This window comes from Lepidothrix coronata, unplaced genomic scaffold (assembly GCF_001604755.1).
Source record: "Lepidothrix coronata isolate B3197 unplaced genomic scaffold, Lepidothrix_coronata-1.0 Scaffold1, whole genome shotgun sequence".
NCBI classification, from domain to species: domain Eukaryota; kingdom Metazoa; phylum Chordata; class Aves; order Passeriformes; family Pipridae; genus Lepidothrix; species Lepidothrix coronata.
The window spans coordinates 14,895,952-14,920,591 of record NW_016690181.1 but is presented as its reverse complement, the minus strand read 5'-3'; the positions used below and the strand labels follow the sequence as shown (position 1 = coordinate 14,920,591).

The following is a 24,640-nucleotide window of genomic DNA, read 5'->3' as shown; positions in this document are numbered from 1 at the left end:
AAAGAAGGAAAGAAGGAAAGAAGGAAAGAAGGAAAGAAGGAAAGAAGGAAAGAAGGAAAGAAGGAAAGAAGGAAAGAAGGAAAGAAGGAAAGAAAAAGGGGGGGGAAATCCCACTACAAAGAAAGAGGTACTTTCTTTATGTAATTTTTCTCATGCCTGAAAGTATTAAATATATAGTAAAAATTACACTGGTGTCTTGTGTCTTATGACTTAACAGTATTTTTCTACTTCTAAGTTGTGGTGGGGTTTAGGGTTTTTTTTTTTTACTTGAAAAATACTACTCTATTGTACACATTTTCATTTTTAATGGATGATTCACTTGCTTGATACTAAATGGAACAAATGCCTTAGTAACGTAATCAAAAATATGCAGGCATGTGTTTCCAAAATTAATTTTGATATTTCCTGTCACTGAACTTGCCTCATCAGAGCATAATAGTAATTTTATAGTTGTAGCAATGCTGATTTCACCACATAAGAATCTACAGGAACATTTGAAGTTGCGCATGTTCAAGATCTATTTTTTTTTGTCCTGAACAGCTATACAGACAGTGAGTTTCAAATGCCTATCATCTTCCCTTTAAGTCACACAGAAACTTGATTCAGAATTTCCAAAGGACAATAGTTGAAATCGCAATCTATGCACAGTAACAGCTTCTCTCTTACAAAAAGATGCAAGTCTAAGTAATCACTATTAAGCCTTTGATCACCATTTAAATTTTGTCTTACTATTTAAAATGTGTATCTTGATCCTTTTAAGTAATTAGACAATCAGTAAAAAAAAAAAGAATTTGGGCTATTACAATTATTGTTCAAGGGTTAATTTATATAAGCACTGCAGGGGCTATACGGAACACTTATTTTATAAAAGATCTTTTCCTCCTGTTTCACACAATACTTTTCAGAAAATAAGCAGTTGCACAAAAATGTTAACATATGGCAGTATTTTTGGAACTGCTGTAGAAATTAAAGGCAATAAAATTGCCTTGGACAAGAAAGGACAAATAGGCCAAACCAAATAATTATTCTTGCAGCTTTCTTTAAGCACGAACTCCATTTTATATGCAGTTTCTGATCTCTCATATTAAATCTGATCATATATATTTAATTCCATTCTTAAAAATTTCAGTAGACAACTTCAGTGCTAACCTACAACTGCCCTGTCAGACAATCTTTGATGTCACAGCATAATAGCTCCTGAAAGAACAGCGCTAATACTTAATGTAACATGAAACCAGGGCCCTGCAGTGGGGCTGTCTGCTGTCAGGAACAAACAGTTTCACTGCTGTTCCCCAGAAGTGACAAGATTGAGAACTAACAGGGCAGCACCTCCTCAGTGCTACAGGAGACCTGTGCACTGGAGTCACTGGCAAATCTGATTTCTTAAATATAGCACCATTACTAAACGTAAAAATAAAACAAAATAAATAAATAAATAAATAACAGAAAACACATTAAATAAATATGCCCTCCATTGCAGCCATAGTTCATCTCAGATGTTCACTTCATCTGGTGTAAATACAATTATGCTGATGTGAAGACTAATTATTTCTATGCTGTAAATGATAAAACAGGAATCTGTGTTTATGTGGAATTCCTTTAAATTTCATGTTTGCAAGTAAAGATATTTGTGCCAACTCATGCATCCTAAATTCTTTTCCAGAATTTATCATTTTGCTTGCTATGACATTTAGATCTTTGGTTTTGAGTTGAAATTTTAAGTTTAAAACTATTGCTTGTTGGCTTTCAGCAGAAAACATAAGATACTTTTCCCCATTGCTAACGCAGGTGCTTACAGGCCTGCCTATGAACTTATTATCAGATTTTGACTAATGAAAACCACTGCACCCAACAGAAAGCATTGGGAAGATCAGATTCCAAAATCTTATGTGCCCCCTGTTCTGAATGACACCGAATGTCACTTGCTCAGCGCCCCTTTCAACAAAGCTAAAGGGTCTCATGGGAGGGATGAGGTACTTATAGAATCAGGTCCCATATGTCTCTGCTTTGTGCTCCATATTTTTACCTCTTTCAAAACATTTTTAAGATTCGTGTGTAACATTGCTTTAGGTCAAAATATATTATTATACATGAGTACCAGGCTCCCATGGAAATCAGTTCCATTGCTGGATTTATTTTCTCTCTTGGAAAGCTGACTACTCTATTTTATAAACTAGTAATAGCTGTATTTTTAAAGTTTATAAAACCTGGCCTCTGGCTAACTTGTAAACATAGGATATATTATCCTTTTGTTTGTAAAGCTTAATCCTACAACTGTCAAGCTGAATAAACCTTTAGAATAATAGTAAAAATAATAAAAAAAAATAGTCATCACTAACAGAAAATTGAACTCAGATTGAGATAAAAATGTCAGTGGCACAATTTTTGATGTATTTGGCACTACTCATAGAACTGAGAACATTTTTATCATTCAAATTTCTTAAAAGCATTCTTGGGCCATCAGATTTTAAAAGTCATAAAGTGATAAATTTTTTTAAAAGTATCTATGCTTCACCATCCTCGTTCAATGAATCTCTAGTAGTTGGCAAAAAACAAGTTGTAGTGGTTTAATCATGTAGGACCTTACTGACACTGAATTGGAAATTAGATTCTTCTGGTAGATTCGGAGCACAAGTCCATATAGCAGGATTAAAAGCTATCTGCTCATATATTTGCAACTCTTAGCCTTTGTTCCCAGAACATACATGATAACCATGGTGCAAACAGTGAGTTACAGACATTCTTTATACCTTGTAGTCTAAGTAGATTACACAAGAGGGAAGAAGGGCACTGTGAGCAAAGTAACATGTTAGTAATCATAGTCTGTGGCAGCATCAAAACAATAGATAACGCCAAGTTCTCCTCCCTCGCCCTAAGTCCTGGCTCCCACTGCTCCTTGAGCTACACCAGAGGCGTGTGTTGTTCCTGCTCTTGTGAATGCAACCAGAACTGTTTAAGAAGCCACTGCTCTCCCTGCTAGGACTTACTGTCCCTTCACTTAGACACTGTATGGTTTGAGCTGTGGTTTCAACAAACTCCCTTTGCCACACAGTGACATTACATTTGAAGCATTCACACAGTCATTTACTGCACCTCAGCTGAGAGGCAAGAAAGAGGAGCTAAACGTATGATTTCTTCTGTCCCTCCAGCTAGACGTGCAACAACATGCCTGTCTACACTCTAATCTAGGCTATATAAATACTTTACCTCAGCTATTTTAAAGACAGAGCATAAAAAGAAAGACAAACAGTCAAGATTTAAGCTAGCACTTAACTGTACCCCTATTCCATCTTGATGGGAGCAAGCAAAAACTCTTACAGAGACAATGAAAGTCTCTCTCCTCTGTGGTTTGAAAAGACCAAGGTTTGTTCCTGCTGAGGAGAAATGGTATCCATTACCTTTTCTCAAGATACCTAAGATTTTCCCCAAGATTCTTTTTTTTTCTTAAATTCAGTTTGTTCAGTTCATCTTTTGTGATGTTTGGTCAGAATTTAGAGAAAAATGGACAAATATTTATTTAAAATTGATATATAATTGACAATAATCACACAATAACAGAAAAAGATTCTCTGGTTTCTGTAACACTACTGAGGTAATGCCAAGATTATGCTTTGTAGCAGAGCAGGTGAGATGAAGAGGAAAACAATTAGAATCATTACCTTACGTGGCCAAGACATTTTGAGTCAAAACCAAATATCTGACAGTACTGCTTAGAGATCTCAGTTCAGATAAAGCCCACTGCTAATTGTTATCTGCAGAACATTCTTTCAGCGTGAGGGGAAAAAAAAGGTGGCACAAAGCAGAGAGAATTTGGAAACAAAAAAGTCAACATAAACAAATATATTTTATTTTCTGAATTTTATATACTAACTGTAGACAGACATTATTAATTTCTGCAGATAAACAACCTAGTTCAAACAAGGAAGAAATAAAATCTGGGTCAAATGTTGGTCTCCTGATCAAAAATCTTAGCAATTTCACATTAAACATAAGTTGATTATAAAGAACATATTTATTTAGCATCAGTAATTATGTAAAATGAGCCATTCCCTCTAGAGATTATCCATAGACTTCTAGACAAAACAAGCCCCAGAAGTTTTTAATCCTGACCATGTTGCGGGCTGACCATTAAACAAAGGAGCAGGTCAGTGAGGAAATTCATAAGCCAAAAAAATATATAAACCACCACTAGTGAATAAGGATTCAGTCCTCCAAAGTGCTAAGCACATTGGCCCCAATCCAATGAACTACTTAACAACATGCTGAATTTTAAGCACATACATAGTCTCATTCCCACTGAGATTATTCATGGGCTTTAAAGCTCACCATGTGCTTATATAGTCTTTTGAACTAGGACCAGAGCATTTGGTATCTTCCAGGACTTGAACCCTGAGTGTTATGAGTGAGACCTGAAAGAGTTCAGGCAAATTAAATTTTTATCTGCCTTAGTCAATAACTCTGAATTTCATTCTTAAGATGTGAACCATTTTGAAATTATGAGTTCAGATTTTTGACACCCAAACCAAAAAATAAAATTTTCCCTAAGTCTAGACAAAGGACAAAAGCCCATCAATTCCTCCGGCTGAGAAAACACACGTGCTGCTGAGTTCAGTTGTAAGAATCATCATTGCCTGAATTATTGGGAATAAATGCCAACTGTCCAATTCATCATTGCTATTTATTTTAATACAAAAATTGCGACAAGAGGCAAACTGCTCTTCACACATCTGATCGTGCTCGTCATGGCTCTAACAGCAGAAAACAGGCAGCCTGTGGCTGTCAGTGGCTCCTGGCAAATGCAAATCTCTTTACCGGGCCCGTTGCCTTTACCACAGCTCTGGAATTCACCATGAGGAGAGTGAGGCTCAATTGTGACACTGAGCATGCTTTTGGACAGGCAAAATAGCAGAAAAGCAAAATGCAAATAAATTTATTTTGCACATCAAACAAATCATGGCTAATATCAAACAGTCTTTTATCTGTGTGCAAAAGGGGTTGTTTGTTTTATGTTCTGACCTTTTTTTTTTTTTCCATTTCAGGGCCCTATTCATTGCAAAAAAAATATTTTTAAACACAAATAAAGGTATTTTATTAGAATCTGAATTTTTAAAAAGCTTCCTAGGATACTGACACATTAATCAAGTGAATACTTGCACAGAAAAACTCAGAGGGAACAGAAAGAACCACGTTCACCTTGACATCAGAAACAAGATTTTAAACAAAGTGTGAAAGCCTATTTTGTGCAGTGGCTGCTGCGCCTCCTTTGGACAACTGTACTACACTGTGGCATAGAAATTAAATAGTGAACATGCATGACCAGTCATAGAGTGATCCTAAAATAATCAGTTGGCTGCCATGATCTAGCAGCTTTAACTAGATGGAACATTGTTATGGGGATCCACTTGCTGGTCTACAGCGTTCACCAAGAAAAAGCATTAACATGCACCATGGCATATTTCATGTGATCAAGAATTCCAGTGAAGCCACACTAATGAATGATCTTGCTAACCTTGGATACTCTTAGAAGAAACACGGAGAATATATGGATTCTTCCCTGGAAGTTTCAGTGGCTCAATGCCTTTCATGATAAAGCTTCACATTTCTTGTATTTTTGGATTGGTTCCCCCTGCAACACAACTAACAGGCCAGCCTGCACCTCAGTTACTGAAACATGGTGCAGTGGGCCCAGCCCAGCCTAACATGCACAGCTGGAAGGGTGCAGACCATGGTCTAGTTCTTCTAAAAGAACTGTCTATCACAAAAAAGCTTCTTGCTGAAAGTACAAGAACTGCACAATTTTCCAGAAAGCTGAGAACATAGAAAAACTATTTTTTCCCTTTTACATAACACAATATTCACAGTTCTGGAGGTTGTACATCCCAGTTATCAACAGCTGTTCAATCATTACTCCCCTTCTAAGCTTAATTAATATCCCATCTGACTGTGAGTGACAAAAATGCTGATTTTGATATCCTATCCTCAGTTCTTGAAAACTGGAAGAGTACAAGTCAAGGAGAATAAAGTCATTAGGTATGTCTTGAAAGGCTGCATCCACTAATGCTGATTTGCCCCCACACATCCTAAGGTTTTTTCCTGTCTCTCTGCTTCTCATCCTATCCCCTTTCTTCCATTTGCACCTCTCATTTTCTCTCACTCAACTATTCTCTTTTCCTTCCCATCCCCAGAAACTGACTATTTCAGGTTCTAAAGTACCTGTTTTATTTCTGCTTTGCTTTTAGCTAGTTTCAAACCTTCATCACTAGCAAGATCAAAAGAACATAAAATACAATTTCATTTCACATCCAACATTCAGATCACAAATTTGTGTGCAAGTATATTGGGATTACTAATTTACACTGATCATCTAGAATCCCAGCCTTTTCAACAATATTTGCCATCAATCAGCTGCTAGAACTATCAGTAAAACACAAAAATGTTTAAGATTTGTGCTAAGCATTCACAGGCTGACCATATAAATAATATTTATGTACACTTGCTAAAAAAGACTAAAATGACCAAACTGATCCTCTTAAACCTTCCCCAGAAGTCTACTTTTTCTCAGACTGCAAGGAAAGGTAACTTATGTCCCAAAGAATATGCTGTGAATAACTTGAAGAGAAACAGAAAAGTCTTGAATACAGTAAGCACTAAAGGGGACTTATTTGACCACTGCATGTTATCTTCTAAAGAAGACAACGTTACACCATTTATATAGAGAAGTTTTAAAAATTTAAATATATAAAGCTACCTCCAAATACTATCTGACTACAGAAATTCTCTATGCATGTTAAACAGCAATAAGAGCATTACAGTCACTATTCACTTCAATTATACTATACATTCTCCCATCTTTGTCCTTTCATATCCCTTCCCCTCCTCTTCCTCTCCCTTTGTTTTTTCATCCCTTCTTTTCTCCCACACACTTTCAAGAAGGCCCAATTCAGCACAGTGTGGCATCAGCAGAGACCAGCGACAGCTGCTGTTACAGCTACAACAGTGAGTGGATTTAAAAAAAAAATCAAGGGACCGCTTTAAAGTTTGGGAGCGCTGTTTAAATTGAATATGTAATAACTCTGCTGAGGATTTGGACTTCAGCTACACTCAATAGGGGTGCTTCATTACCTACTTGTGGGAATGTCACTTGTCTGTGATGAGGTCACAGCCTCCCGGCGGTAAATTCCGTATGTGCTGTTTAGCCCGGTCAGCTGAAAACAAACTAGCAGATGCCACACTGATTTGCATCCAGTTGCTATTGATGCTAAAGAGACAATATGTGAAAGACAGGAAGTATCATGTGGGAGCCACGCTTCGACAGTGTGAGGGGAAACGAGCGTTCACCTTCTTTATCTAATCATGCCATGCTGAATTACTGAAATAGAAAGTCTTCCACAACAGGAACAGAGCAATCAAAAACAATTTGGGGCTGGATTTGCCTCTTACTGGTTTATCAGTTATCCTAGGCATTTCTGTGCCGCTTTGACCAGGTTGGGGGGGAGAGAGATCCATCAGAAGCAGAATCAGTAGCAGCTTATGCCTTAAAGTTTGCACTTCTATTAGAAATCATCCATACAAACAATTCAGCAAAACAGTTTCCTCCTGCTCCGTTTGGTTTTGGTTATGTTATACTCATGTTGTGGAAAATTGAATTCAACCTGTCCAAGGGAGGACTTCATAAATTAGAAACTCTAGCTAATTCTCAGTAATTACTCTTTAGGTACCTTTTAACTCTCCTATCCACGCTTTCTCTTTCCCTGAAAAGACTATATAACACCCACAGACAGCATTCAAAGTCTTTCACCTTTACACCATCAAGATGATTTTGTGTCTGTAATTTGATCCCATTCCATCACAGAGAGTTGTGCAACAGTGTTTTCAAATCAACTGTTAGTGGGCACACCCATTCATCCAGTGAAACACATGGCAGCATAGCTGCACTAAAATACACACCACAGTAGCTCCATTATCACTGCTAGTTAGAGTTTTTGTTACATTCTTAAATATTACAGATTGAATCTTTCTTGTTTAGAGGTGATGGAGAAGTTAAAAACAATAATTTTCACCAACTGAAATAAAAAAGGAATCACAAGGAAAGACTATGTAGACCAACAAGGAAAGAAAAGCCTTTTGGCCTTCACCAAGAGCTGAGGGGAGGTCTGCAAAACAGGCAACAAGTGCCCACTAAACTGCTTGAATATGCAGTAGACACGGCCCTTGAAGTCTAGGTTAAGTGTCGTGGGTGAGCACAGAGACACGCCTGAGCCGCCCCCACTATGACTGAGTTCATATATAGAGGCAGCAAATGGTGAAAAGTCAGGGGGATTCTCTTGCCTAGTGTGGGCTACCTGAAATTTGTCATCCCCCAGGAGCATCATGCCTATGGTGCAGAAACTGAAGGCAGGATAACACATAAACTAACACATCCCCAACCTGTGTAGGTCATTCTTGAAGAATAAAGGGAACCTGTGACTTATCTACCTGTAGCTCTGAAGCAGAAAGGCTAATAATATCAACTCTCCAAGTCCAAAGTAGCCAGATGCCAGAATGGCAAATATTAGCACATTCTTTCACCTTCAGCCAGCAAAGTGGTTGTCCCCTCAATAATTTAAATCTAGGCAGATCTCCTAGCACAAAAACATTTATTTTTTTCTCTGACTGGTATGCTGAGAGATTTGTAACTTGGGGTATTCTAAAAGTGATCAAAATACATGAATAACACCACTTAGAAGAGTGCAATAGATCTGCTGCGCTACTGCTCAGTAGAAATGAGAATATGCTTTGCCTTACTCCATTAGTTGGCAATACCCTTCTTTCTTATCTCTTCTGTTTCTTTCTGATTTTTCCATCTCACTATGCTTCTCTAAACTGACTCCTCACAGTCTTTGTAGCCACCATCCCATCCCAACACCAGCCAACCACCTTCTAGTTCATGAAATCAAGATGAAAAGCTGATCATATCTAACTTGTTTTGAAATATTTAAGATTCCATTGTTACTCCCAAGGGGAAATACCATGGGTACCATAATTTCTTTGTGGAAAGAACAGGTAGCATAATGGGAACTAGAGCATACAGAAAGCATGAAAGGGTTTTCCTAGAATTCATCCTTGACCTTTTGGGCAAGCAATGCGAATAGATGTAGATAGCAGAATCTAAGAATGCATGCATGTAAACCAGAGGTGAATACTAAATTTCAATTGTAGGAACTACCATAACAAAATTACTACTAAAAATATGTTGAAACACGTCTACTTGGGTACATAAAAAAATTTTCACGTGCACATCTACACATATTTGCACTAAAGGTTGAATGAAGTACGTTTTCACTTCAATGGCCTACATGAACCCCTCAGCAGAAGAAAAATAAGAAAGGACCTGCAAGAAGATAATGTGCCCTTGGCAGATCAGATGTGATTAAAAAAGGAAAACACAAAGCCACAGTCCCCACCATTACAGGAAGCCAGCAGTCAGAATCCCCACATGTTGCATATACTGTACTAGAAGACCTGCTGGAAGATTAGATATGGAGAGACAGTTGATTTAATGCACAATTTATGAGACGAGTTCCCGTTGATGTCATCCTAAAGCCATAAGAAACACCATGTAGGCAAACATGATTCCACCCTAACTGACACCAAATTGCTCTCTACAGCAAATGCAATGCAAACAGGGCCTTGACATGCAACCCCCCTCCCCACACAGTCAGAAATCGCACCAGAAGGTCTTTCCATTGCACCCAGAAGGAACTGCATCATGGCCTAAGGAATGTGCTTGTGGTTGGAGTAAAAAGGCACCCTTCCATTTAGGTAAACAGAGTTACACTGGCTTATACCAGCTGAGAATCTGTCAAATACCACATTATATCAAAATACTCCTCTGAAATAGTTCAACATTAAAATACCATACATATCAAATCCTTCAAAACATTCATTCTAATAACAATAAACCAGTCACACATAGAGCACCCCTATTATCCAGAAAGCTCCCAAAATCTGAGTCATTATCTAGTTTCACCTATTACTTCAACAGGTGAATTCGGTCCTTCTGAGGTAGAATGCTGTGAGTGTCCTTAGCACACAACTACCGCACTGAGGAAAGGAAGTGAGGATTAACTGAGCCAGCTAAAACTATAAGAAGAATGTAGACGGGCAACTACATCCTATCTCAGCTGGAATTAGGCCATGACACTGAGGTTAACCCCCCCACTTGTGCAAAAATACCACGGGTTTTTACTAACCACAAATGGTCAGGAGCTCAGTGGAACAAGCCCATCCACAGAAATAATGCAGATGCGAAAAGCACGCAGAACAGCCTCTGGAAGGGTGGTATTCCAGCTCAAAGTACCCACAGATAAGTACATCAGTCATCATCTAAAACTGGACAAAACGAAGCAAGATTGCAAGATGGCAATACTTTCACATTGCAAGCATCTGTTTAAACACAAAGACTTCCTAAAAGCTTCACCTCGATAGCTCTGGAGCATTAATGGATAGAGCCTCTGTAGGACGAGGATCTGTGAGTAATGAGGAAACTTGCAGCACTCGCTGCCTCCTCCGCACTGGGACACTGACCAACGCAGTTTATGAAGTAAACAATTCAACAGCAGCCCTTCTGGAATAGCTCCTCACCAGGGTGATCCACTCAGGAATTAAAAGTCACGTTTATTCCAGAACAGAGTTTCCAGATAGGGAGCACCCCGCAGTATTTTATGTCAATTTTCCCACAATATCAAGTCCTTGGAGTAATATATTAATTCTCCTTATGTTGTGTAACAGTTATTTGAAATTAGTAAACACATATTGTTTCATTAAAAATATTATGTTCCAGCACATGCGTTTAATTTGCCATAAAGTATGGTATGTAAGAAATCACACAATCTTCAATAAATCTAAAAAGATATTAGCATTTTTCTTTCTAATACAAGATATTTTATGCAAGTCGTAAAATTTCAGTGGTATATGGAAGGGGTCTTAGAGAAATACACAAAAAAATACGACTATAAACAAGCCATCATTCTGGTAAGAGGAAATACAAACAACCAGAATAAAAATAGTTGATGCACAAAAGCCATAATGAGGGGGTTGCTCAAAAAATAACTTCTACTTTGAATGGTTTGGATGAAATACAAATTATCCACAGAAAAGTGTGGACTGGCATAAATGTTTGTACAAAATTATAAGTATATTTCTAGAAGTATGCAAGAGACAACCGCCTGCATGCTGCACAAGGTCCCAACAACGCTCTGCGTAAGTGCTAGTGCACAGAGTCCAAACCACTGCATTTTAATTACTATGCAGCCTCAGATATATTGCCTTTGATATGGAAATGTTCTTGTTCTCTCATCTTCACATACGGTCTCATGCACAGAAATCTTTATCTGATTCATAAAAAATAAACTAGAATCCAATCTCAACACCTGACCTCAGTGCTTAGAAGTTTTTTACTAAGCATGGTGTCACTATAAAAAGAATGGGTAATATTGGTGTAAAGTTAGATATTTGGAGCAATGATATGAAGGATTTGCAGTTAGGAATCAAATCAATACTGCACCTCTGAGGTTTTAGAGTTTCCTGTTGCCTTATGTCAGTCTAACAGTGACTGGAGAAACAATTGCCTACACCTTTCTGTCTAGCTCAAGAAGAAAGAAAAAATATTTAAATGACATCCTGTCTCACCACCGATAGAAAAGACACAGCTCAGCCACTTGCTGTATGAAATAGGTTCTGAAATCTAATAAATTGCTAATATCAAACTTTCCACCTTTTTTTTTAAAATTTGGATGTAACATTCTTGTGCATATTTTAAAGGTATGCACTACAAAGTTCTCACAGGAAGAAGCAAAACATTTCCCAAGCTTTACTTCAGCAAACAGGTAAATTAAACATAAAAATACTTAAAACACAAATCCATTACTTTCCCATATCTTTCATTAATATGCTGCCCGTAAGAGGGTTAAAAAATTTTGCTTTGACAAATTCTACCAGTCACTCAGAAAAAACATTAAATATTCAGACCTATTTAGATAATTCTCCTAGCTCTATAGCATTACATTCTCTTTTTTTAAAGAATATGATCTGTGTAACCTCTCTATAGACTATAATGACCCATCTGTAAATCATTTTGTTGCAGGTTATCTGGTTTTTATCACTGCTAGTACCTGTCTGTCCCTGATATGATACCCTTAAACACATTAACTTGATGGAATGTTTTGACTTCAAAAAAACATCAATTGATTCATTCTCCACCATAAATGAATTACTCTGATTAACCTAGTTTAACAATATACTTACTTTTATATTACTCTTTCCAATTCACAAGGTTCAAGATATATTTGATTGAACTCAGTTCTAAACAATGATTTTCAAACTTGGGACACTTTTTTTTTTCTTCTTAATTTAAGAAGACAAAACAGTAAACATAAAACTGATATGAGTATTTTAAAATATACAAAAGCAGGAGAGAAATGTCTATGTACTGATTCTTGTTTCTTTAAGAGAAAATCCATTTTTCAGGTTCCTGTTGTACTAATTGAAAGAGAATTATTTAAAACTTCACTGAATACTTGAATATACGATGGGTATCTCTAGCAGTTTCATGAGTGCCAAAGAACTCTAGACTTTCTGAAAGACAGTAAACTAAAAATTGGCAGGAAATATCTTACAATGATGTCACAAATATTTGTTGTTGTCACAGAATAATGTTTTAAAAGAACACCTACTTCTGTGCTGAAAAGGCTTTAGGAACATGCACTTATCCAGTTTTATCACTGTAGAAATCGGCTGCTTTCCAGCAAATATGTGTATCAGATCTCTCTCTTCTTACGGAACTAATTCTAAATAAATAGACACATATTTCATACAGACATCACACCAGTTCAGTACACAATCCTATTAATGATAGGATTTTATCGTATTTGGTTGTTTTCACAATATGATGTCATGGCCTGCAAAGACTCATGTGCAGATACATCCTGTGGGAGAATTGTGTGCCTAAAAAATTCTGAATTGCTCATATAAAACAAAAGAAAATTCAGTTTCTGTGGTTTGGTAACAAGTCCTCTAAAGTTCTCATTCTTGCTGTTCTACCTGAGGAAAAATAGAAAATGGTGTAAACAAAATTTACACAAAAAGACGCAAAAATAAAAATAAAGAATAGAAATCACCTTACTACAGCACAAACCTGAAACATGCACCTCTGTGTTTTGCTGCTACTTGATGAATAATCTATATGTGAACTACCAAATACATCATACAGCAGTACTTCTTTTGCAGGTTCTGACACCATGCAGAAGTGTTTCAAGGCTCTGGCTCTGTGATTTATTGTATTCACTGAAATGTTTTAAAAATATGTCGTTGTATCACTGCAGTTGACATAGCTCATATATACACAAACACCCCTATTTACATAACTTTTGAAAACTTTAGTCATTACACACAGCCTTTGCCAAACCAGCCTGCTGATCTCTAGAGTGACACTGTGGAAAAAAGAAACATACAGAACCCCATTGTAATGGGAGGAAAGAAAAGTGCATCGTGGCTTCTCTTTCCGAACTAATTTTTGTTCTGGGAAGTAAATAAATAAATAAATAAATAGATAGATAGATAGATAGATAGATGGAAGCCTTTTAAGTGTGATCTATACACTTCTAAGGGGGAAATCAACCCAAGTGTAAAAGATTAATGGATATGCTTCCTGAAGTGGTATCTCCCAAGGTGATCACAGTGTTTAGCAGATAAAAGGTGACTAAAGAAACTTTCTAATGCCCACTGAGAAAAAAAAGTATTTATATTTCCTATCATCATGCAAAGCTCTGGCCTTTATTACCACAAGATATTTCAAGGCCTCTAAGAACTGCAGAGATATGTGGATACTTTTGAATAAAAATACGGTCAAAGATGCAAAAAACACGTCCAAAGAGAAAGGGGTTTTTTTGCCTGTTGAGCAAAAGAAGTTCAGCTGGAAGTGACCACAAACAGTTGTTGGCCACATATTAAAAACCACTGGCGAGGGAACAAGCACTGGCAGTTCCCACTTGTGAACAAAATCAAACTGACAAGTGAAGGCAACTAACTTTGGACATCAGTTATCATTTTCTACAAGTCAGACACTAGTGGCCTTACAAATAAAACTGATGGTCTCTTCTTATTTCTCTTCTTTCTTTCACCGGTGTGTAAACGTAAAAAGGAAAAAATGAAGCGGTTACATAAGTTGAGCAGAGAACTGGGAATGTGCAGGGAGAGCCATCTGTCTCGCTCCCTTTATGCTGTGTTATACACATGGCACTGGCTTGCACCCTGCGATCTAGCAGAGAAGGGAACCGAGTGAGTGCTGAGGCAGCCCAGCTCATGCTCCCAGCAGCACCGAGACGGAGCACTGAGCCGCAAGGAGGAGGGAGAAAATAATGCGTTTAGCAGAGGATGCGAGACTGCCGACCAAAGGGCCTCTTACGCGCTCATCGCTGAATGAATTAAAGTTCTCGGGGAGGAGGCCGGGGAAACCGGAGCGAGCGGCACAGAAAATGTGACAGGAGGGAAGGAGCCAGGAGCCGTCAGGCGGGGACAAGAAGGACAGACGCCAGCGGCCGGAGCCCGAGGCCCGGCGGCCCCGGGGGGGCGCGGGGGGTCCCGGCGGCGGCCGCTCCTGCCCCCGGGGCTCCGGCTGCCCCCGCCCGCCGCGGGGGCGGGAGCGCTTCGGCCCCGAGGAGGGGACCCAGCCCGCCCCCGGGGGATCCCCGCGGGGCCGGGGCGCTGCAGCCCGGGCTCCCCGGCCGCCCCGGGCGGCGGCGGCAGGACGCGCACCCGGCCGGGGCAGGGCAGGGCTGGGCTGGGCCACCCCCGCTGGGCCCCGCGACCCCCCCGGCCCGGCTGCGGGCGCCCGGCGGCGGCCCGGGAAGCGGCCTGGAGAGCGGCGCTGGGAGCGATGCCCAGGGCTCACCTTCCCCTCCCCCCGGAGAAGCGCGCTTCAAAATGGTTTTGCAGGCGAGGCTGGCCAGGCTGCGCTCGGTGCAGGGCTTCCAAGAGCAGTGCCTGGGTTGGTTTCCGTATATTCTTTGGCTTTTAATAGCTAGCTGAGGAAAAAAAGAAAGCATTATTGTTTTCTTTCTTTCCTTCTCTCATTGCCTATTCTAAATTTGACTCCAAAGTTTAAGCAGTTGAATTGGCTAATTCTGAATACAGTCTATTGAGAGACCAGACACAGCAGTATATCCCTGTATAGCAATAGATACAATGTGCTGAATTGGCAGTCTAATTATAAATGTGGCATTTGGACCTCCTTTCAGACCCAGTGCCACCTTACCTTATGAGGGAACTTCAACTACAGCAACTGTTCAAAACAAAATGCCATTACAGGATCAGCTTCACCCAACACTGGAACCAGCCAGGGGATTGTTTTACAAACAGCCTTTCTCACTTAACACAAGAATGTATTATAAGGAAAAGTTATGGATAGTGCAGAGTCTGAAGAAAACGCATATGTAGTTTCTGCCAGGTGTCGAGCTACTTCAAACTGCAACATACTCCAAATGACCTCATTATTTTCTTTTAAACGTACTCACTATAAATAATTATTTCTTAGTTTTACTAGAATGAGCTGCTAGGTACGCTTGGTGTTTATATTCTGAGAGTAGTGTGCATGTAACATCGTGAGCACAGAAACACGCGAAATATCCTGGCTCAGAACAAAAACCTGCCATAAGATCTTGCCAAAGAATCATGGGGTGCTGAAAAAAGTTTTTTAAAGAGTCTTTTCCAGGGAAATATTTGTATGTAATGGCAGGCTGCATGCACATATCTCACATTCATTCTTATTATTTACTTTATGGTATTATAATGGCTTAATTAAGTGAGTGGGCACAAGCACGTCAATAAAACAAGTCAAGTCAAGTCGAAGTCTCAAAACAGGTTTCAAAATTGCTCCATTACACGAATACAGAAAGGGAAATTCGTTAATTTTTGGACTTCAAACTCTGTTTGAGGACTGGATAGAACTGTTCTTCTGTCCTCAGGATCAGCACTGAAGACAGAAATAGCAAAAATGTTAAAATGAGGGTAAAAGAAAGCAGTAGAAACAAAGTGCCGCCCGTGTGCCGAAGGCTATTTAATTTGCTTAATAAACATATACCTTATCTACAAACAGCAGGCGAAGATATATTACTTTATCACAGAAAGTTTCACCCTCTATGTTTTTGGGAAACACCCCTAGGACAGCACTAATCTGCAGTCCCCAGGCTCCCACTGGGCTGCCTTTCCCTGCGGGCCCTCCTCTCCCCCCCCCCCGCCACTCAGACACAACACTAATTGTCCTTTCACGGTGCCACTTTCACTCCTTCCCGTCCTTTCAAAACAACAAAACCGCAGCAAACCCCACGGTGAGACGGCCCGCAGGAAGCAGAGACAGCGCTCGGCTGGACAGCAGGGGTGGCTGTGAGTGACCTCCGGGCCCTGCCCGGGCTCGCAGCCCCGCGGGCTCGCTGCTCGGGGGCTCCCCGGCTCGGGGACACGCTCTGGCAGCTCAGCTGGCAATGCACGCGTGGAAGTACCTGCTCACATCCCGCCTATCTGCTCTCCCTCTCACGTTATCTACACCCAGCCGCGACCCCGCCGCCGGTACACGCGTACATGCATTACACGAGCGGGCAGCGCCGGTGCCCGCTCCTCCCCGGAGCAGGGCAAGCCGCAGAGGCACACTCATTAGCTCCCACTGATGATTCCTTTCAGGATCATGAATGGAACAATTGTCAAAAACTGCGGGAAAAAAAACAAGCCCCGAGACTATTATATACAGACACAGCTTGTGTGCACGCATGTGACAGTTGCAGGCAACCCAGATTTGGTCATAAACTCTTCAGCATTATCCGAGATAAAACATCAAATTGCTTATACGGTTAAAGAGGTTTCTTATCCCCAGTCAAAAAAATAAACAGCTTCGAAGGTAGTGAAACCCAGGAAAAGAACAAGCTCTTCACCAGACACACCTTGCCTCACTCGTATCCTGCAGCACCGCCTGTAAACAGCTGCGCTGGCTTGTTGCAACTGCCACTATTTTATTTTAAAAGAAGAATAACAGTAATAATAGTTAAGTGAAATACTTCCTGAAAACTTACTTTGCATTTAGTTTAGGCACTATTCTTTTTTTCAGCTCGCAAAGGAAGCCGTTTTGTCCAGGTTAGGTATTGTCTACTTATGGATCAGCCCCTGGCTAAGGGTTTATTTTAATTTATGGCTTATGCATTCTTTTAAGGTCGATTTGCATGACCTCCGGCAAAGAGCTAAGGCAGCAAGAAATCCCAAGTCGACTGTTGCCACAAAGCGGCACGCATCTCCCCTTCCCCAGGTGTAAACAGAGCTCTCTGATGATGGACTGCTCTATTCCCCCCTCCTCGTGTATCACAAATTAGGGTGCGATATCAATTTTAAAGTTTTCCGTATAACTTTATCCGAAGGCTCTGCTGGGAGAGATAAGGCGGCGGCGCAGCCCGGCGGCTCCTCGGGACAGCGCCGCGCCGTGGCCGATCCCGGCATTGCCGCCGCCGCTCCCGCAGCTTTGTGTGCCTCCCCGCACTCGTCCCTGGCCAACTTCAAAGCACTCACCCACCTCAAACTTAGCGGAGAACCTACAAGCACCACTAAAGTCCCCTCGCCTTTCTCCATCCCGCGTCTTTTGGGGTTACCCGCCAGGAGGAACCCACGCGAGCGCTTCGGAGCAATGACAGCAAGCGCTCCGCTCTCGAAGATTTATTTCGGATTTTATTTTTCCTTTCTTTCTCTCTTTCTCCCTCTCGTGTTAGTTCCTTACGTACAATATCTTCCCGCACCATGTGTTCGCCTGCCGTGGGTGATCTTAAAATACAACGCTGATCTGTCACTACATTTTAAAATAAACTCTACTCGGGAAGGATGAGAAAGTGTTGTGATTTCAAGGTACTGGGGTCCCTTAACGTCTCGGAAACCTCGGGATTCAAACAGCCCCGGAAACACGCACGGGGACGAGACTATAACTACTTTTCCCTAAAGGGGAAAAAAAAAGTAAAAAAACCCCACAACACCCTCGTGATATAAAAGTAAATAATCGTGCAGGGGGAGGCGGGGGGAAGGGGTGAATTCAGCAATGTTAAAAGCTAAACAACAGATCTATCTCCGGACGCTGCTGCTTCACTCAATTGCAACTAATAACCCATTAAAGACAGCGCAGGGGGAACCGGATTCTCTCCTGCAAAGCGACATAAATCCAGCGAAAACCCATTAAACCACCGCCACCGCCACCAAGCCACGCAGCACTACACACCACAGCAAACAACAGGTATACAACACAATAGGGCTGGTTTTCCTGGTTACCTCCTCGGGATCCAGTGTGGCACAAAGCACTGGGAGAGCCTCCTTTTTTTTTTTTTTGCAACGCGCTTCGGTAATTTTCATTAAAAAAAAAAAAAAAAAAAAAAAGGAAGGTGAAGGGGGGAGGGAGAGAGGGAAGAGGAATAAATGGGTAGTAATTCGGTAAAATAAAATAAAATAAATGAACTAGAGTCTGCTGGTGTTTCTCCGGGCCATGGATGTGCAGGATCCCGATCGTTAGAAGTTTGCGGATGGGTTGCCTGGAGATTTGGTTACAATCAGGTTCATTTTTTTTTTTTCCTCCTGAAACAAGTGAAGGCGATGGTTACTGCTGTCAATCTTGGCAATCAATGTGAGCGGCCATGTCGTAAGTATTCAAAGCATTTCCCGTCGTGCAACATCAGAAAGTGAGTGGCCAGGGCATTGATCTGAGGAAGGCAAAAGGAGGCAGGGCTCCCCCGCCCAGACAGCACAGGCAAGATGAGACAACACAGGGAGAGAGAGGAGGGAGAGGGGAAGGGAGAGAGAGAGAGGCTGGGAGCGAGCAGGGAGAGCAACAACTGCGGAGAAAGTGAGCACAAAACAGAAAGTGAAATCGGCGCGGGCTGCCAGCCGCATCCCCGCGCAGCTATCACCACTCACAGGGCCATTAGACACATGAAACCCTACACCGCTCTGCTCTCGCTAATGACCACTGATTGCCCGGAGTGGTGAGGAAAGGTACTAGAAAGTTACCGGGGAGGGGGTGCGAGGGCGGGGCGGGGGCCGGAAAAGGAGGAGGGGGAGCGGGGGGGTCCCAGGGGAGCCGGTTCGCGGGGCCGGGGCGGCGCGGGGGGGGGGGCGGCGTGTGACACGGGGCCGGCCCGCCCTCCTCCCTCCCGCCCCCGCACCGCACCGGGTGCGTGGGGAGGCACACGCGAGAAGAGTCCTGCCGGGCTCCCGCTCATGGGTTACAATAAAAAAAAAAAAAATAATAAAAAAAAAAAAGCTGGAGAAAGACGATGTGCGGGAGGAGGGAAGGGCTGGCGGGGTGTGGAGGGAGCGGGGACGAGAGGGAAGCACTCAGCAAGCGCTTACTGACAGCTGATAAATGGGACTCTGAAGAGCCCGATCCCGCAGCCTGGCCCGGCGGAAAATAAAACAGATGAAATGGAAAGTATAAATTGCTCTAGAGATGGGAGTCCAGCTACAGGGACCCGGGGGAGAGGAGGCAGAAGGCACTCAAAGTCCACAAACTATTTAGTGATGCATTCAGCAGAAAGGTAAAACGTGCGTGCAGTGAAAAGGGAAAGACAGGTATGGCCGGAGAGGGAAAACTGATTTAGGACGGACTCGAGCTGAAGTTGGGATTCTCGTGGCGACGATGAGAAATTTTAGCAGCGGTACTATATAAATATCCCTCTCTCTGCCTACCAAAAGGCAACAGATAGGGACTGGAATATCAGCTTGAATACCAATTTAGGAACTCACGCTCCTTTGGAAGTGCTAATTGGGGAGGGGGGGGGCTGATCTGGGAAAAAGAAGGGAAAACTGTAAGGAGCTGAGGAGAAAATCAACCAGTGGCAGAGTACTGCAAACCCAAGAAAGTCTATCTGCTGTATTTTTGCATTCCAAAGGTAAACATGAAAGAGTCTTTCAAACTGTCAGGGGCCCGCAGATCAGGTGGGCAAACAGCGCTGCAGAGCTAACGTCTCCCTCTTTTGATATTATTCACACCTAGGCTAAACTGTTGTTAAGATGGGAGTGCGGAAAGCAACCTCAAGCCCACAAAATGAGAGAGAGAGAAGTTGTTGATTCATCTCTGTATTTTTGGCACTTTCTCCCCGTTTTCCAGAAGGCGCCTGGAACAGTTAGTAACAGACAAACTTTTTAATTTTAAAATAGCTTCATAACTTATAGAGGCCAAACAGAAGAAGAGAAATCCTGATTTCGCTTTCCTCCTCTCTCAAGTAGAAATTTGTGGACTATGTTAGACCCAGAAGCACACTCAGCCCCACTGTGAATGAACCTTGCTTCATAAGGACGTGATTAAAATTGAGCATTAACGGGATGGCACAGGACAGACCTGACCTGCCTCTATTTCATTTTGTTAACAAGGTGTAAAACTCGACACACTACTGGAGTCATGCACGTTGCATCCTCTACCTTTGCTATCCGAGGTGCTATCGTCCCTCTCGAGTAGAGTCCAGGGAAAATGAGTTGTAAGTCAGAACCTCTTGGAATAATGGACCTATTTTATACAGTATTTTTGGGAATTACACTATAATAAAAGGAATAACCAAGTGCTATTCAGCAAGTAGCAAACACCTTGAAATAGAACTTTACAATTATCTAGTAAAGCTTTATCATCAAATTAACTGGATGAGGGCATAGTAACTCATTTCCTTTCATTCTTTCAATTTTAATAAAAGAAACTAAAAAAAATGACATTCAGAGACGGGGGAAATTGTATGACTGTAAATACTGAGTTTGTATTCACCTGCGTTTGGGTAATTCAAAATATGCACCTTGCTACAGTTATGTGGTGTATGGATTTAACAGCAGTAAATAGCTGCCTTTCCAGATATTGCTATGTCCTTTTTAATCTTTAATTATAAGAATTTCCGTAATTGGTCACTAACGCTTTCCTTGTAACACATTTAAACCTGCTTCAAGTAAAAGAAACACCTTGACTTCTTGCATAACTAGTAGCTTTGGAGCGGAAAAAAAAAAAAAAAAGGTCTGTAAGAAAAGAGATGTAAATCAGAACACAAGGAAGAACTATACTGCTTCAGTTTGCAACTCCAGCAATTTGTCAGTGGAAGTTTTTTTTCTTTCAAGAAACAGACAGAAAGGGGGAAAAAAATCAACTACTCCCTAAATGCCTCTAATGTAGCGTTCTCCTTATTAAACACGAAGCGGGAATGGGACAAGAGATGATTAAGGCATCATATAAATCTAACCGCCCACCTAGCTCCAAATCGGGGCAGCATCCCACTGCACTCCCGAAAATCCAGTGTAAGGAATGACACTGGGCTGGGGCAGGACACCGCAGGGATGCGGCCACGCTCCCAGGCGGAGCGCAAGCAACGCTCTCCAGCTTGTTGCTTCCCCTGTGTGATCAATTAAGTTACAGATGTAACTCACAGTGCCGGAGAGCGACAACTTCTCGGCACCAGGAAAAGAGGATTCCTTGGGCATTGTATGCAAATGTGCGTGTGTGTGTGTGAGCGCTGCACGGGGATAATTGTGGTTCCCTCTTTGTTTGCATAAGTGAACACCCGCCGTGTAGATCCGTATACACGTGCCGAGAAACAAGAAAACGCTTTTACTTTTAGTGTTACCCCACGTTTAGAAACCGCGTTTGAAATTACTTCCCTTGCTTTGGCTTCATTAAGGCTAAATCCAGGCAGCGCAGGCAGATGTTGAGGAAGGATGCTGACCTGCTGGAGGTCCCTGCAGAGGGAAGGGACCGGAGGCGCTCAGATCACGTCGGGACACTTACCTGTTCACAGCTGTCATTGCATTTTGCGCCGTCTGTCTCATTAAACACGTTAAAGTAAAGCAATATTCAACAAGCAAAGCAACCTGTCTGTGTGCTAAGTTGTACGTACCGCATCTTTAACATGAGGAGCAAACCTACAACTCTTGTAGAGTTGGCGGGAGGGTCTCAGAAGTTTTTGCTTCAAAGGGCAAGAAATGCCACTTTAAAAGTCATTCACCCACTTCTAAACTCCCCTCCCTCCCCAGTTAATGCCGGACAATTAAGAGGCATCTTTATAAATTCCCTCTGCGGACACTCTCCGACAATGAAGGCTTTTTATAGGTTTGCTAAAGATGTTCAAGAGAAACTTTTGCAAAATAATCAAGAGCATCTGAGAGAAAGCTAAAGGAAAGGAAGTTAAAGCCTGATCATCCGATTGGGAGAAAGTTTTGTTAGACTAGATAGAAGCATATTACTGCACGTTCCTTCAAAAGCAGAGCCATCAGCTGATACGAGTTCCCCTAGAACAAGAACCTCTGGCGATCTCCTCAAAATTTAGGGGACGTTTGTATTTTCTATTTTGTAACTCAAAGCTAAAGATCTGACTGAAAACAAAAACTCTGAATTCCTTACAGCGTCATCTGCCAACAAAATGTATTGTCTTGGCAGAAAGAGGATCAAGGAGATTTTAATTTAATTTTAAACTGTGCATCATCTTGACAGTGAAGGAAAAAGCCGCAGCAACAATCTCCCCACTCCACCCCCCCAAAAAAAAAAAAAAAAAAGGGAGGGGGGGAGACAGAACTGGAAAAACCACATAAACTTTTACAAAGAAAATAAAAGCAAGTTCGACATGAAAACCCCTTCCTGTCTCGGAAAGTTCATTTTAAAGGTCCCTTCTGTAAATCTAAAGTGCAAACACCAGGCTAAGGTAGTGAGTGGCTGGAATTTGCATGCTGATAAGAGAAGGCTGTTGTACTTACAGTGACAGAGGGCAGGCTGCGGAAGAAAAGCTGTTTGTGTTAGCCTGAGAGTCACCCAGGGCTGCAATGAGAGGAGAAGAGAGGAGTGGGAGTGCCAAGCTGGATACACCTTCACCGCATCTCATCACATCTGCCAGCCTCTCTCTCCCTCTCTCTTTCATTTCCACATTCCCTTTGTTCCTGAAAAAAAAAATCTACACGTCACATCAGTCCCCAGATGCAGTCTACACCAAAGAAAAAAAATGAATAATTCAATCAAACTGTGCATAGTCTCTAAGGCAATAAATCTATTGCACTTAAAGAAACGAAGGGTAATTACCGCTATAGAATTAGAATAAGGCCAGAGCGCGCAGGGATCCCAGGGTCTGTAAACTCCACGGTCAAATAAAGTTTCATTTATTTAATCCTTTGACATCCCCAATGTAAACTAAAGGGGAGGATCAGAACTTATTCCGGTTGGGTTTGAGAACGCCTGAAGTGAATGTTATAAAAGGAGAGCGCCCGTGATCTGTGACAAACACAATGCAAGGGAGTAGAAGTGTTTCACTGCATCACCTCCAGGGTCCGTTCCCCCCTCCCTAATGAAGAGCAGACAACACTCCCACTTCCACCGGCTTCTGCTGCTCGCTGCAAGTGCAGCGGGGATCACTGGCAGCCAGCAGCCGCCTTACCTGCTCCCGAGCGCCAGCACAGCCTGAGAAAAACTCAGGGGAAACGGCAATTTTGTTCCACGCTCTGGCGGAGAGGAGCCATGGGGGATTTGCACCGGCACGGATTTGACTCGGAACGCTGCCCCTGACTCGTGGATGTGTGCGGGGCTGAGGCTGGGGACTGCCCGCCGGGGGCGGGGGGAGCCCGCCGGGAGCGGAGCCCGGCGGGGCGGGCGGCGCTGCCGGAGCGCCGTGACAGACCGGCCGGGGCGGGATGGAGGGAGCCCCGCGTCTCCCGCTCCTGCCGCTAAGGCAGCTCCCTCGACTCGGAGGTAAGATGACTCTACATTGTGTTTGTCCTCCCCGGGTAACCCAGGTCCCAGGGGCACGCTGCTGTACTAACGAGGGCGGTGGCTCGGGGCTGTGGCTCAGATCCTTGTACCCAAACCGGGCTGGAGCTTAACGCTGGCATCTGCTGCTTTACCCTCTCAATCACATTCTTTGCGAACTTCTCCTGGGGGGGCTGGGGGAGGAGAGAGACGGGGAGGGGGAGGGGGGGAACCCCAGGTGAGACCGCGCTCTTCAGATGCCGCAGCCCCTCGCTCCGATCCAGCCGGGCTTTGCGCCGGCCGGGAAGGCTGAAACACCTTCCTCCGGAGCAGAGCATCGCGCACCTCCCCGTCCCTGCCCCGCCGTAGCGGGCGGTTTGATTTATCCAGAAACATTAACGGGACTGTTATTCCGGCGAAGGTGAAGCGGAGCGCGCTCCCGGCTCCCCGCGCCCGGGCCTGTGCGCGGGGTTAACGCGCCACCGTGAGGCGGCCGCGGGCCCCGCACCGAGCGCCCGCCGCGCTCCCGGAGCGCTCCCGCAGCCGAGCACAGGCGGGAGCGGAGACCCCGCCGCGGGGAGCCGGCAGTCCCCGGGACCCCGGGGGCAGCGCACGCCGCTCCCGCCCGCCCGCTCTCACGGGCCAGGGAAAGACGGGGAGACTTTAAGGAGATGGAAAGACACAAAGCGAATCCCCGACACCGGCGTTTTCCTCAGCCACCTGCCCCGGGACTCTCTCCCTCCTTCACCTGTCTCACTCGTCCTCCCCGGAGGTTTGCGGGGTGAGCAGGGCAAAGCGCACCCCGGCCCGCTCCTCCCGCCGGCACCGCTCCCGGTGACTCCCCTCCGACACTCCTGCTGGAAGGCAGTGTCCTCTCGGAGCATGTGC

The 24,640-nt window shown here is 43.0% G+C and overlaps 1 protein-coding gene and 1 long non-coding RNA gene across 5 annotated transcripts in view; one reads left to right on the top strand and one right to left on the bottom strand.

Annotated features, from left to right (window-relative positions):
* The window catches only part of SOX6 (SRY-box 6), a 375,776-nt gene extending 352,166 nt beyond the window's left edge, over positions 1-23,610 (bottom strand). For 2 of the 4 annotated variants that reach the window (XM_017809700.1, XM_017809785.1), the window contains exons 1-2: positions 23,445-23,610; positions 22,774-22,953 (exon numbers count right to left, since the gene is read on the bottom strand). The gene's annotated coding sequence lies outside the window, so the exon portion shown is untranslated. Of the gene's footprint in view, positions 1-17,590; positions 17,607-18,330; positions 18,388-22,773; positions 22,954-23,444 lie in introns of those variants that run through there. The other 2 variants (XM_017809710.1, XM_017809718.1) reach the window with 2 other exon arrangements.
* Positions 18,841-21,884, top strand: LOC108494852. The gene is made up of 3 exons (XR_001873974.1): positions 18,841-19,047; positions 20,425-20,528; positions 21,705-21,884. It is a non-coding gene; the product is annotated as an uncharacterized LOC108494852 (long non-coding RNA).
* Positions 23,611-24,640: the final 1,030 nt, after the last annotated feature.